Here is a 12,600-nt window from a genome sequence, read left to right as displayed (position 1 = left end):
TGCAGAGAGGACCGGACATGTCGATGTGAGTGATGAAGGGAATTTTGTTTACTTACCGTAAATTCCTTTTCTTCTAGCTCCAATTGGGAGACCCAGACAATTGGGTGTATAGGCTATGCCTCCGGAGGCCGCACAAAGTATTACACTAAAAGTGTAAAGCCCCTCCCCTTCTGCCTATACACCCCCCGTGCTCCCACGGGCTCCTCAGTTTTGGTGCAAAAGCAAGAAGGAGGAAAAAAATTATAAACTGGTTTAAAGTAAATTCAATCCGAAGGAATATCGGAGAACTGAAACCATTCAACATGAACAACATGTGTACACAAAAAAACAGGGGCGGGTGCTGGGTCTCCCAATTGGAGCTAGAAGAAAAGGAATTTACGGTAAGTAAACAAAATTCCCTTCTTCTTTGTCGCTCCATTGGGAGACCCAGACAATTGGGACGTCCAAAAGCAGTCCCTGGGTGGGTAAATAATACCTCATAATAGAGCCGTAACGGCTCCGTCCTACAGGTGGGCAACCGCTGCCTGAAGGACTCACCTACCTAGGCTGGCATCTGCCGAAGCATAGGTATGCACCTGATAGTGTTTCGTGAAAGTGTGCAGGCTCGACCAGGTAGCCGCCTGACACACCTGCTGAGCCGTAGCGTGGTGCCTCAAAGCCCAGGACGCACCCACGGCTCTGGTAGAATGGGCCTTCAGCCCTGAGGGAACCGGAAGCCCAGCAGAACGGTAAGCTTCGAGAATTGGTTCCTTGATCCACCGAGCCAGGCTTGATTTGGAAGCCTGTGACCCTTTACGCTGGCCAGCGACAAGGACAAAGAGTGCATCCGAGCGGCGCAGGGGCGCCGTACGAGAAATGTAGAGTCTGAGTGCTCTCACCAGATCTAACAAGTGCAAATCCTTTTCACATTGGTGAACTGGATGAGGACAAAAAGAGGGTAAGGAGATATCCTGATTGAGATGAAAGGGGGATACCACCTTAGGGGGAAATTCCGGAACCGGACGCAGAACCACCTTGTCCTGGTGAAACACCAGGAAGGGGGCTTTGCATGACAGAGCTGCCAGCTCAGACACTCTCCGAAGTGAAGTGACTGCTACTAGGAAAACCACTTTCTGCGAAAGGCGTGCGAGAGAAATATCCCTCATTGGCTCGAACGGTGGTTTCTGAAGAACCATCAGCACCCTGTTCAGATCCCAGGGTTCCAACGGACGTTTGTAAGGAGGAACGATGTGACAAACCCCCTGCAGGAACGTGCGTACCTGTGGAAGTCTGGCCAGGCGCTTCTGAAAAAACACAGAGAGCGCAGAGACTTGTCCCTTAAGGGAGCCGAGTGACAAACCCTTTTCCAATCCGGACTGAAGAAAGGACAGGAAAGTGGGCAAGGCAAATGGCCAGGGAGAAAAACCCCGAGCAGAGCACCACGACAGGAATATTTTCCACGTCCTGTGGTAAATCTTGGCGGACGTTGGTTTCCTAGCCTGTCTCATAGTGGCAATGACCTCCTGGGATAATCCTGAAGACGCTAAGATCCAGGACTCAATGGCCACACAGTCAGGTTGAGGGCCGCAGAATTCAGATGGAAAAACGGCCCTTGAGACAGCAAGTCTGGTCGGTCTGGTAGTGCCCACGGTTGGCCGACCGTGAGATGCCACAGATCCGGGTACCACGACCTCCTCGGCCAGTCTGGGGCGACGAGGATGGCGCGGCGGCAGTCGGCCCTGATCTTGCGTAACACTCTGGGCAACAGTGCCAGCGGAGGAAACACATAAGGGAGTTGAAACTGCGACCAATCTTGAACTAAGGCGTCTGCCGCTAGAGCTCTGTGATCGTGAGAACGTGCCATGAATGCCGTGACCTTGTTGTTGTGCCGGGACGCCATTAGGTCGACGTCCGGCATCCCCCAGCGGCAACAGATCTCCTGAAACACGTCCGGGTGAAGGGACCATTCCCCTGCGTCCATGCCCTGGCGACTGAGAAAATCTGCTTCCCAGTTTTCCACGCCTGGGATGTGGACTGCGGAGATGGTGGAGGCCGTGGCTTCCACCCACATCAAAATCCGCCGGACTTCCTGGAAGGCTTGCCGACTGCGTGTTCCTCCTTGGTGGTTGATGTAAGCCACCGCTGTGGAGTTGTCCGACTGAATTCGGATCTGCTTGCCTTCCAGCCACTGCTGGAACGCTTTCAGGGCAAGATACACTGCCCTGATCTCCAGAACATTGATCTGAAGTGAGGACTCTTGCTGGGTCCACGTACCCTGAGCCCTGTGGTGGAGAAAGACTGCTCCCCACCCTGACAGACTCGCGTCCGTCGTGACCACCGCTCAGGATGGGGGTAGGAAGGATTTCCCCTTTGATAATGAAGTGGGAAGAAGCCACCACCGAAGGGAAGCTTTGGTTGCCTGAGAGAGGGAGACGTTCCTGTCGAGGGACGTCGGCTTCCTGTCCCATTTGCGTAGGATGTCCCATTGAAGAGGACGCAGGTGAAACTGCGCGAAAGGGACTGCCTCCATTGCTGCCACCATCTTCCCCAGGAAGTGCATGAGGCGCCTCAAGGGGTGTGACTGACCTTGAAGGAGAGATTGCACCCCCGTCTGTAGTGAACGCTGCTTGTTCAGCGGAAGCTTCACTATCGCTGAGAGGGTATGAAACTCCATGCCAAGATATGTCAGCGATTGGGCCGGTGTCAGATTTGACTTTGGAAAATTGATGATCCACCCGAAACTCTGGAGAGTCTCCAGAGTAGCGGTGAGGCTGTGCTGGCATGCCTCTTGAGAGGGAGCCTTGACCAGCAGATCGTCTAAGTAAGGGATCACCGAGTGTCCCTGAGAGTGGAGGACCGCGACTACTGTAGCCATGACCTTGGTGAAAACCCGTGGGGCTGTCGCCAGGCCGAACGGCAGTGCCACGAACTGAAGGTGTTCGTCTCCTATGGCGAAGCGCAGAAAACGCTGATGCTCTGGAGCAATCGGAACGTGGAGATAAGCATCTTTGATGTTGATTGATGCTAGGAAATCTCCTTGGGACATTGAGGCGATGACGGAGCGGAGGGATTCCATCCGGAACCGCCTGGTCTTTACGTGTTTGTTGAGCAGTTTTAGGCCCAGGACAGGACGGAAAGACCCGTCCTTCTTTGGAACCACAAACAAGTTGGAGTAAAAACCGTGACACTGTTGCTGAAGAGGAACAGGGACCGCCACTCCTTCTGCCTTCAGAGTGCCCAGCGCCTGCAGAAGAGCATCGGCTCGCTCGGGAGGTGGAGATGTTCTGAAGAATCGAGTCGGAGGATGAGAGTTGAACTCTATCCTGTAACCGTGAGACAGAATGTCTCTCACCCAACGGTCTTTTACCTGTGGCAGCCAGGTGTCGCAAAAGCGGGAGAGCCTGCCACCGACCGAGGATGCGGTGTGAAGCGGCCGTAAGTCATGAGTAAGCCGCCTTTGATAGCGGCACCTCCGGCGGCCTTTTTAGGGCGTGACTTAGACCGCCATGAATTGGGGTTCCTCTGATCCTTCTGAGCCCTTTTGGACGAAGAGAATTGGGACCTGCCCACACCCCGAAAGGACCGAAACCTCGACTGTCCCCTCCTCTGTTGGGGTAAGTTTGGTTTGGCCTGGGGTAAGGATGTTTCCTTTCCCTTGGATTGCTTGATGATTTCATCCAATCTCTCACCAAACAAACGGTCGCCAGAAAATGGCAAACCGGTTAAGCACTTTTTGGAAGCCGAATCTGCCTTCCATTCCCGGAGCCACAAGGCCCTGCGTATTGCAACCGAATTGTCGGCTGCAACCGCCGTACGGCTCACAGAGTCCAGGATAGCATTAATAGCGTAGGACGCAAATGCCGACGTTAGAGATGTTATGGAAGCCACTTGCGGCGCAGACGTACGTGTGAGTGCGTCAATTTGCGCTTGACCCGCTGAGATAGCTTGGAGTGCCCATACGGCTGCGAATGCTGGAGCAAAAGACGCGCCGATAGCTTCATAGATGGATTTCAACCAGAGCTCCATCTGTCTGTCAGTGGCATCCTTGAGTGAAGCCCCATCTTCAACTGCAACTATGGATCTAGCCGCCAGTCTGGAGATTGGAGGATCCACCTTGGGACACTGAGTCCAGCCCTTGACCACGTCAGGGGGGAAGGGATAACGTGTATCCTTAAGGCGCTTAGAAAAACGCTTATCTGGACAAGCCCGGTGTTTCTGGACTGCCTCTCTGAAGTCAGAGTGGTCCAGAAACATACTCGTTGTACGCTTGGGGAACCTGAAACGGAATTTCTCCTGCTGAGAAGCTGACTCCTCTACTGGAGGAGCTGAGGGAGAAATATCCAACATTTGATTTATGGACGCGATAAGATCATTCACTATGGCGTCCCCATCAGGAGTATCAAGGTTGAGAGCAGCCTCAGGATCAGAATCCTGATCAGCTACCTCCGCTTCATCATACAGAGAGTCCTCCCGCTGAGACCCTGAACAATGTGATGATGTCGAGGGAATTTCCCAGCGAGCTCGCTTAGGCGGTCTGGGACTGCGGTCTGTGTCAGAGACCTCACCCTGGGATCTATGAGACACCCCGGGAGGACATGGTTGTTCCAACTGAGGGGAACCAGGGGGCAATGACTCCACAGTGCCCATGGTCTGAGATACCGGTCTGGACTGCAAAGCTTCTAGTATCTTAGCCATAGTCTCAGACAGCCTTTCAGTAAAAACTGTAAACTCCGTCCCTGTCACCTGGACAGTGTTAGCAGGTGGTTCCCCCTGGGCCACCCTTAGCAGAGGCTCCGGCTGAGTAAGTGCCACAGGGGCCGAGCAGTGCACACAATGAGGGTCAGTGGAACCTGCCGGTAGTGAAGCCGTACATGCGGCGCAGGCAGCATAGTAAGCCTGTGTTTTGGCACCCCTGCTTTTTGTGGGCGCCATGCTGTTGTCTCCCCTGAGCAACCCAGGAGGGTATATAGCCAAAAATCAACCGTGCACTATACAGTGTAAAGTATAGCCTATAATCATATAATCTATAAGTACACTTCTGCACAAGTGGGGCCAGCACCTGAGGTGCTGCTTACCGGCCGCTCAAAGCGGTTGTGTGGCCACCAGAATCCCTGCCTGGGTCTCCCAGAGCTTGTCTCCCCTCTCCAGCGTCAGAAGAGCTGACAGGAATGGCTACCGGCGTCCTGAGGAGAGGAGGGGGCCGTGGGCGTGCCCTAGAAAGTGCGGGAAACTGGTGCCCCACTGTGCACAGTGAGGGGGGTGGAGTATGCAAAGCATGCTCCAGCCCTCAGTGCTGACATTCTGTACAGCGTCCCGCCCTTCCCCTGACTGGCAGGCCTGGGGGCGGGAAGAGAATGAGACTAGGCCGCAAAAGCCGGGGACTAGAGTTATAAGCGCGGCCGCCGTATAAGCGCGGTCGGCGCGGATGTCCCCGGCGCACTAACAGTCCCAGCCGCGCCGCATGTATAACAATGGCAGCGACGGTCAGCGCGGTAGTCCCCAATACACTACACACCCAGCCACGCTGCAGCGTGTGATGGCACAAGTGCGGTCAGCGCCGCGGTCCCCGGCGCACTAACACACCCAGCAATGCTGGAGTGTTTCTGTGCGCGGTCCCCACGGGGACACAGAGTACCTCAAAGTAGCAGGGCCATGTCCCTGACGATACTCGGCTCCTTATCCAGCAGAATCCCCAGGGGCTGTGGATGGAGCACGGTCTCAGTGCCTGGAGACCGATTAGGATCCCACTTCACCCAGAGCCCTAAATGGGATGGGGAAGGAAAACAGCATGTGGGCTCCAGCCTCCATACCCGCAATGGATACCTCAACCTTAACAACACCGCCGACAAGAGTGGGGTGAGAAGGGAGCATGCTGGGGGCCCTGTTATGGGCCCTCTTTTCTTCCATCCGACATAGTCAGCAGCTGCTGCTGACTAATCTGTGGAGCTATGCATGCATGTCTGCCTCCTTCGCACAAAGCAAAAAACTGAGGAGCCCGTGGGAGCACGGGGGGTGTATAGGCAGAAGGGGAGGGGCTTTACACTTTTAGTGTAATACTTTGTGCGGCCTCCGGATGCATAGCCTATACACCCAATTGTCTGGGTCTCCCAATGGAGTGACAAAGAAAATTATTGGTTAATATATTCTATCCCTTTTTCTTATCCTTTACTGTTCAACTAAATGGTAGCCATATGGCCCTCTCTTTGCTAATTTTGCCCTGAACAAATTGTAAAAATTTAGATTTTGGACAATTTGAATTTTTTCCAAAATTCGAAAAGAATTCATTTCTAGTTGAACAAATTTTCTCATCCCTATTATTAAAATCTCTGACAGAAACTTTAGCATTTACTGGATATACTGGACCCTTGACCCAGTATTTTTTGTATATATATGTAAGATACAAAATAAAATGTAGTTTTAAACTTTTTATTGGTCTTCTCTAATTTTTCAAGTGTTCTCCTTTTCAGGAGGTTATCAATTCTCCAAGAAGAGACTGTCATGATATATGCCAGGCTTAGTCACCACTGAGTCATTGCATGTTTCTCCCCCTTGGGTTACAAGTCATATGAGGGGCTTATTCCAATCTGCCTCATCTCGGTGGTCAGGCTGCTATATCTTTGTGCTGCTGTTACTGGAATACTGCCAGTAAGAGTTCCTGCTCTGCAGCACGTGAGTCTGGCTCCTGTAAGTATTCCCTGGTCCATCCTACCATCTATCTACTGTCCTGACCTGAGCCCTCCCTGTACCATCTGTCTGTTCAGCTCCTTCTGATTTCCCAGTCCCATTCCGTGACTCTCCCGTCCCTGTTTGTAGCTCTAATCTCCTGGTCTCTGATTCTGCTTTGTTGTACTTGACTTCGGCTCTGCTTCTCCCTTCCGACTTTAGCATTACTTCCTGGTTCCTGACCTCTAGCTAGCACCTGACCATGATTTGCTTCTCTCCTGGTTTTGACTTGATATCCTGATACTGACTTGGCCTGCTGACTATTCTATTGTTTTTGCACCCTCTAGTGGGTAGTCTGCTAACTACATCTAGAAACAGCTTCTCCAGTATTTCTCAGTGCCTCCACTAGTATAGCGTGACAGAGACACTGCTGAGATATTTTAGCAAAAAATCAAAGATCAAAGTGAAGAAACCTATCAGAGTTGTCACTTCCATGGTCAGTGACTGTACTGTCTACTGGATTCACTTGTCTCCTAATTTCTTATACTTTAATACTTTAATTCCCCCTCATTTTAATCTTACCTTTGGTAGAAGGTGGAGAACGTTCAATAACGTTAAGTGTATTTGCCTTGAAACACAAAGCTTCTGCATAAGACAAAGAAAGAGAGAAGACAAAAAATTAAGATTTGGCTCAACCCATTTATTTTTTACAAACAAGTATAAACTTCCTGTATGATAATATAATATATTGCGTAAAATTTGAAACAATTGCACATAGAGGAAAAATCAGTTGAGGAAAAAAGGGTAACTTGAAGAATGTGCTCATGTTCTTCTTCCTTAATGAAGTCAACAAATGGCATAGCAGAAAAACGTTTTAGCCACAAAATATATACATTAAAGACAAAATTGTTCCTATGGATGAACAACTCCTTTCAGAGAGCAGTTGGCTGATAGATCTGTGATATCATAACACTAGGTGTCACAAGACACACTAATGGAAGAGTAGTGAGATGTTCTAACACTAGGTGTCGCTAGAAATACTAGTGGAGTAGTAGTTGAACTAGCCAAAAGGTCAGTAGCCTGGAAATCATGTCAGGTACATGGGGAAATGGTGGGGTCGAGGTCAGGGTATGAGCCGGAGGTCTGGATGCCAGGAGGTCATGTCAGGTACATGGGGAAACAGTGGGGCCGAGGTCAGAGTACAAGCTAGACGTCAGGGAAGCCTGGGAGTCGAGTCAGAGTCAGGGGAATGGGCAGAGAAGGGTACAGTTAGGTCCAGAAATATTTGGACAGTGACACAAGTTTTGTTATTTTAGCTGTTTACAAAAACATGTTCAGAAATACAATTATATATATTATATGGGCTGAAAGTGCACACTCCCAGCTGCAATATGAGAGTTTTCACATCCAAATCAGAGAAAGGGTTTAGGAATCATAGCTCTGTAATGCTTAGCCTCCTCTTTTTCAAGGGACCAAAAGTAATTGGACAAGGGACTCTAAGGCGGGCTTTGCACACTACGACATCGCAGGCTGATGCTGCGATGCCGAGTGCGATAGTGCCCGCCCTCGTCGCAGCAGCGATATGAGGTGATAGCTGGCGTAGCGAAAGTTATCGCTACGCCAGCTTCACACACACACTCACCTGCCGTGCGACGTCCCTGTGGCCAGCGACCCGCCTCCTTGTTAAGGGGGCGGGTCGTGCGGCGTCACTGCGACGTCACACGGCAGGCGGCCAATCAGAGCGGAGGGGCGGAGATGAGCAGGATGTAAACATCCTGCCCACCTCCTTCCTTCCGCATATCCTACGGAAGCCGCAGTGAGGCCGGTAAGAGACGTTCCTCGCTCCTGCGACTTCACACACAGCGATGTGTGCGGCCGCAGGAGCGAGGAACAACATCGGACCATTGCGTCAGCGTAATTATGAATTACGCCGACGCTGTACCGATGATACGATTACGACGCTTTTGCGCTCGTTAATCGTATCATCCAGCCTTTACACACTGCGATGTCGCATGCGATGCCGGAAGTGCGTCATTTTCAATTTGACCCCACCGACATCGCACCTGCGATGTCGCAGTGTGCAAAGTGCCCCTTAGGGCTGCAATTAACTCTGAAGGCGTCTCCCTCGTTAACCTGTAATCAATGAAGTAGTTAAAAGGTCTGGGGTTGATTACAGGTGTGTGGTTTTGCATTTGGAAGCTGTTGCTGTGACCAGACAACATGCGGTCTAAGGAACTCTCAATTGAGGTGAAGCAGAACATCCTGAGGCAGAAAAAAAAGAAAAAATCCATCAGAGAGATAGCAGACATGCTTGGAGTAGCAAAATCAACAGTCGGGTACATTCTGAGAAAAAAGGAATTGACTGGTGAGCTTGGGAACTCAAAAAGGCCTGGGCATCCACGGATGACAACAGTGGTGGATGATCGCCGCATACTTTCTTTGGTGAAGAAGAACCCGTTCACAACATCAACTGAAGTCCAGAACACTCTCAGTGAAGTAGGTGTATCTGTCTGTAAGTCAACAGTAAAGAGAAGACTCCATGAAAGTAAATACAAAGGGTTCACATCTAGATGCAAACCATTCATCAATTCCAAAAATAGACAGGCCAGAGTTAAATTTGCTGAAAAACACCTCATGAAGCCAGCTCAGTTCTGGAAAAGTATTCTATGGACAGATGAGTCAAAAATCAACCTGTACCAGAATGATGGGAAGAAAAATGTTTGGAGAAGAAAGGGAACGGCACATGATCCAAGGCACACCACATCCTCTGTAAAACATGGTGGAGGCAACGTGATGGCATGGGCATGCATGGCTTTCAATGGCACTGGGTCACTTGTGTTTATTGATGACATAACAGCAGACAAGAGTAGCCGGATGAATTCTGAAGTGTACCGGGATATACTTTCAGCCCAGATTCAGCCAAATGCCGCAAAGTTGATCGGACGGCGCTTCATAGTACAGATGGACAATGACCCCAAGCATACAGCCAAAGCTACCCAGGAGTTCATGAGTGCAAAAGAGTGGAACATTCTGCAATGGCCAAGTCAATCACCAGATCTTAACCCAATTGAGCATGCATTTCACTTGCTCAAATCCAGACTTAAAACGGAAAGACCCACAAACAAGCAAGACCTGAAGGCTGCGGCTGTAAAGGCCTGGCAAAGCATTAAGAAGGAGGAAACCCAGCGTTTGGTGATGTCCATGGGTTCCAGACTTAAGGCAGTGATTGCCTCCAAAGGATTCGCAACAAAATATTGAAAATAAAAATATTTTGTTTGGGTTTGGTTTATTTGTCCAATTACTTTTGACCTCCTAAAATGTCAAGTGTTTGTAAAGAAATGTGTACAATTCCTACAATTTCTATCAGATATTTTTGTTCAAACCTTCAAATTAAACGTTACAATCTGCACTTGAATTCTGTTGTAAAGGTTTCATTTCAAATCCAATGTGGTGGCATGCAGAGCCCAACTCGCGAAAATTGTGTCACTGTCCAAATATTTCTGGACCTAACTGTACTTAGGTTAGGGGTAGCGGGGATAAATCAGCATAGTCACTTATGGAAGCTGGAGACACAACTGAAATACAGGAACTATCACCGGCAGCATTCCGGGTAGAGTTGCTCCTAGCAGAGCAGTCACCCGGAATGAGGCTCAAGTGAACAGGCCTTTCCCAAAACCAATACAGGGCCTGAGGCCGGGAACAACCTGTCCACCGGAGCATAACACAAAAACAAAGGATCAGCTCTACAGGTGAGCAGAGCACCACCAATCAATAGGTAGGTTTCAATAGGAAGGAAGAATATTTAGGTGCCAGACTTCTGTTGGGGAGTTTCATGTAATTAAAATGTTGGGTATGTTCAACTCAACATGTTTATCCTTCTTGATAGCAAAATCTGATATCGAAGGATAATCGGAGGAGCCACATACTAATAGGTTTATCTGACATTTGCTTAATGAGCATGACTGGTGAGGAGGTATGTAGTCAAAGACACATATCTACTGATGGCAATTTTTTAGCCTTTTGGACGCTATCAACACACAGCAATGAAAAAAGAAGGTCAGAAGATTGTAGACAATATGTTATGACTTATGCATAAAGTACAATGAGATTCTTACGATTTCTTCTGCCAGGTGTGCAGACTGTTCTATTCAGTAACTCAATCATCCTATCAACAACGTCATTGTATTCCTCAACATAAACTTGCAGCAGTAGAGTGTAATCAACCTTGATACTTCCTTCCCTGGAATAAGAGAAAACACAACAATTCCTAGTTATATGCATAATCTCAAAGCTTTAATAACCCTCCCCAAAGCTTCCAAAAAAAAAAGTAGACCAAATGTATCTGATGAATACTTACGTCACATTGCGGATCTCCACTCCTTGGTAGTTTGGATTCTTTTCATACAATTGTGCCATCTGTAATAAAATAGTCATGAAATACATTAAAACATAAAAAGAGAAGAATAGTTGTATATATTGGTCAAAAAACATTCCTCTCACTAACAGGATAACCAAATTAAAGTGGAAAATGATCGAGATGATTGCTTCCAATTTTCAGAAAATAATGGTTTTCTAGAAAAGTTGGTCATTCCAAAGAAGAAAACCACTTTATAATTTTATGAAACTGAACTGTCATGGTTCCGATGTGTGGAGCATCCTGTACTCTGTGATGTTCTGCCATGCTCTCCTGCAGAGCTGGTACTTGCCTGTTCTGTCACACAGAGTCTTTTGCAGGTTTAGATGCTCTGCTGTTTGTCTGGATCTCCTGTGGATGGGTTGATTCTCAGCACTAGGTCCTACGCTGGTACTGGGAGGGGCTTTTACAGATGCTTTTCATTCCGGGTGATTGCTCTACTCCATTAGGGAGCATGCTTCCCTGGAGCGTTGCCAGTTATATTTCCTGGTTCCGCAGTAAGTGCTCTTGTTGGCTCCCATTTGTGTTCAATTATCTGATATTGGCTTCTCAACCATGGACTATAGTTGACTCTGCTCTGCCCACCCCCCTGACTTTGTTGTTACCTCCTGGCTTCTGACCTTAGACCTTCTCCAGACCACACCTTCTCCTGCTACCTATATTCTATACGTACTCTCCTAGTATCCTGACCCTTGGCCTATATCTTGTTGTCTTCTCTGCCTGCTCTCTGTATCCTGTCGTGTCCTCCTGGTTCCTGATCTCAGCTTGTTTGACTACCTCTCCGTTGACACTGCACGTAAGTAGTATCTAGCGCCACTTAGTGTCAAGCATCACATGAACAAGTCAAAGTGATGAACTTTTGGAAATATTTCTTAAGCAACCTAAGAGATTGAAGCAATTTATTTTGCAAGGAGATATTAAATATTTTTTTCTAGCTTTGACCTTTCAAATGGCCAGTTTACTTGATTGCATGGTTTCCACCACTTAGTTAAAAAGACACGTTGAGTTTTAAGAAATCAATTGAACATTACTTAATAAAATTTGCAAAAGTACAGACAGATTATGAGGAAATTTTATCAGCTCACCTGGTTATCGAATCGGATTACAAAATTTTGATATTCGTTTGAGTTTGGATTCCTTAGCTCATCGTTGAAATCTTCAACCACAGTAACCTCAACATTAAATGAGGCATTAACAACTGTAGAGAAATAAAATCAGTCACTAACTGTCTAGGAAGTTTAATGTACAGTATATAAAAAAAAAGTGTAGCCGCTACATGACTGTAGTTGATGTATATAGGTATATTTCTCTATTTATTAATGATATTTTGTAGACTTTGAATATGTTGATATAGACAGAGAGCATAAAAAATACCTGGCCTGATTTCACTCAAGATGAATTCGCAATGTGTTCCATAGAAATTTAATCTACAAATGCACTTATTCCCATCGAAGTGTCCACCATTCTGACAGTTCGGGGTGACAACACCTGCAAAAGTTAAAAATATGACATGAAATATGGACAGACAGCAAGTGTTTTGTTTA

Source organism: Anomaloglossus baeobatrachus, chromosome 4 (genome assembly GCF_048569485.1).
Source record: "Anomaloglossus baeobatrachus isolate aAnoBae1 chromosome 4, aAnoBae1.hap1, whole genome shotgun sequence".
NCBI classification, from domain to species: Eukaryota; Metazoa; Chordata; class Amphibia; order Anura; family Aromobatidae; genus Anomaloglossus; species Anomaloglossus baeobatrachus.
Note: the sequence above shows the minus strand (reverse complement) of the source record.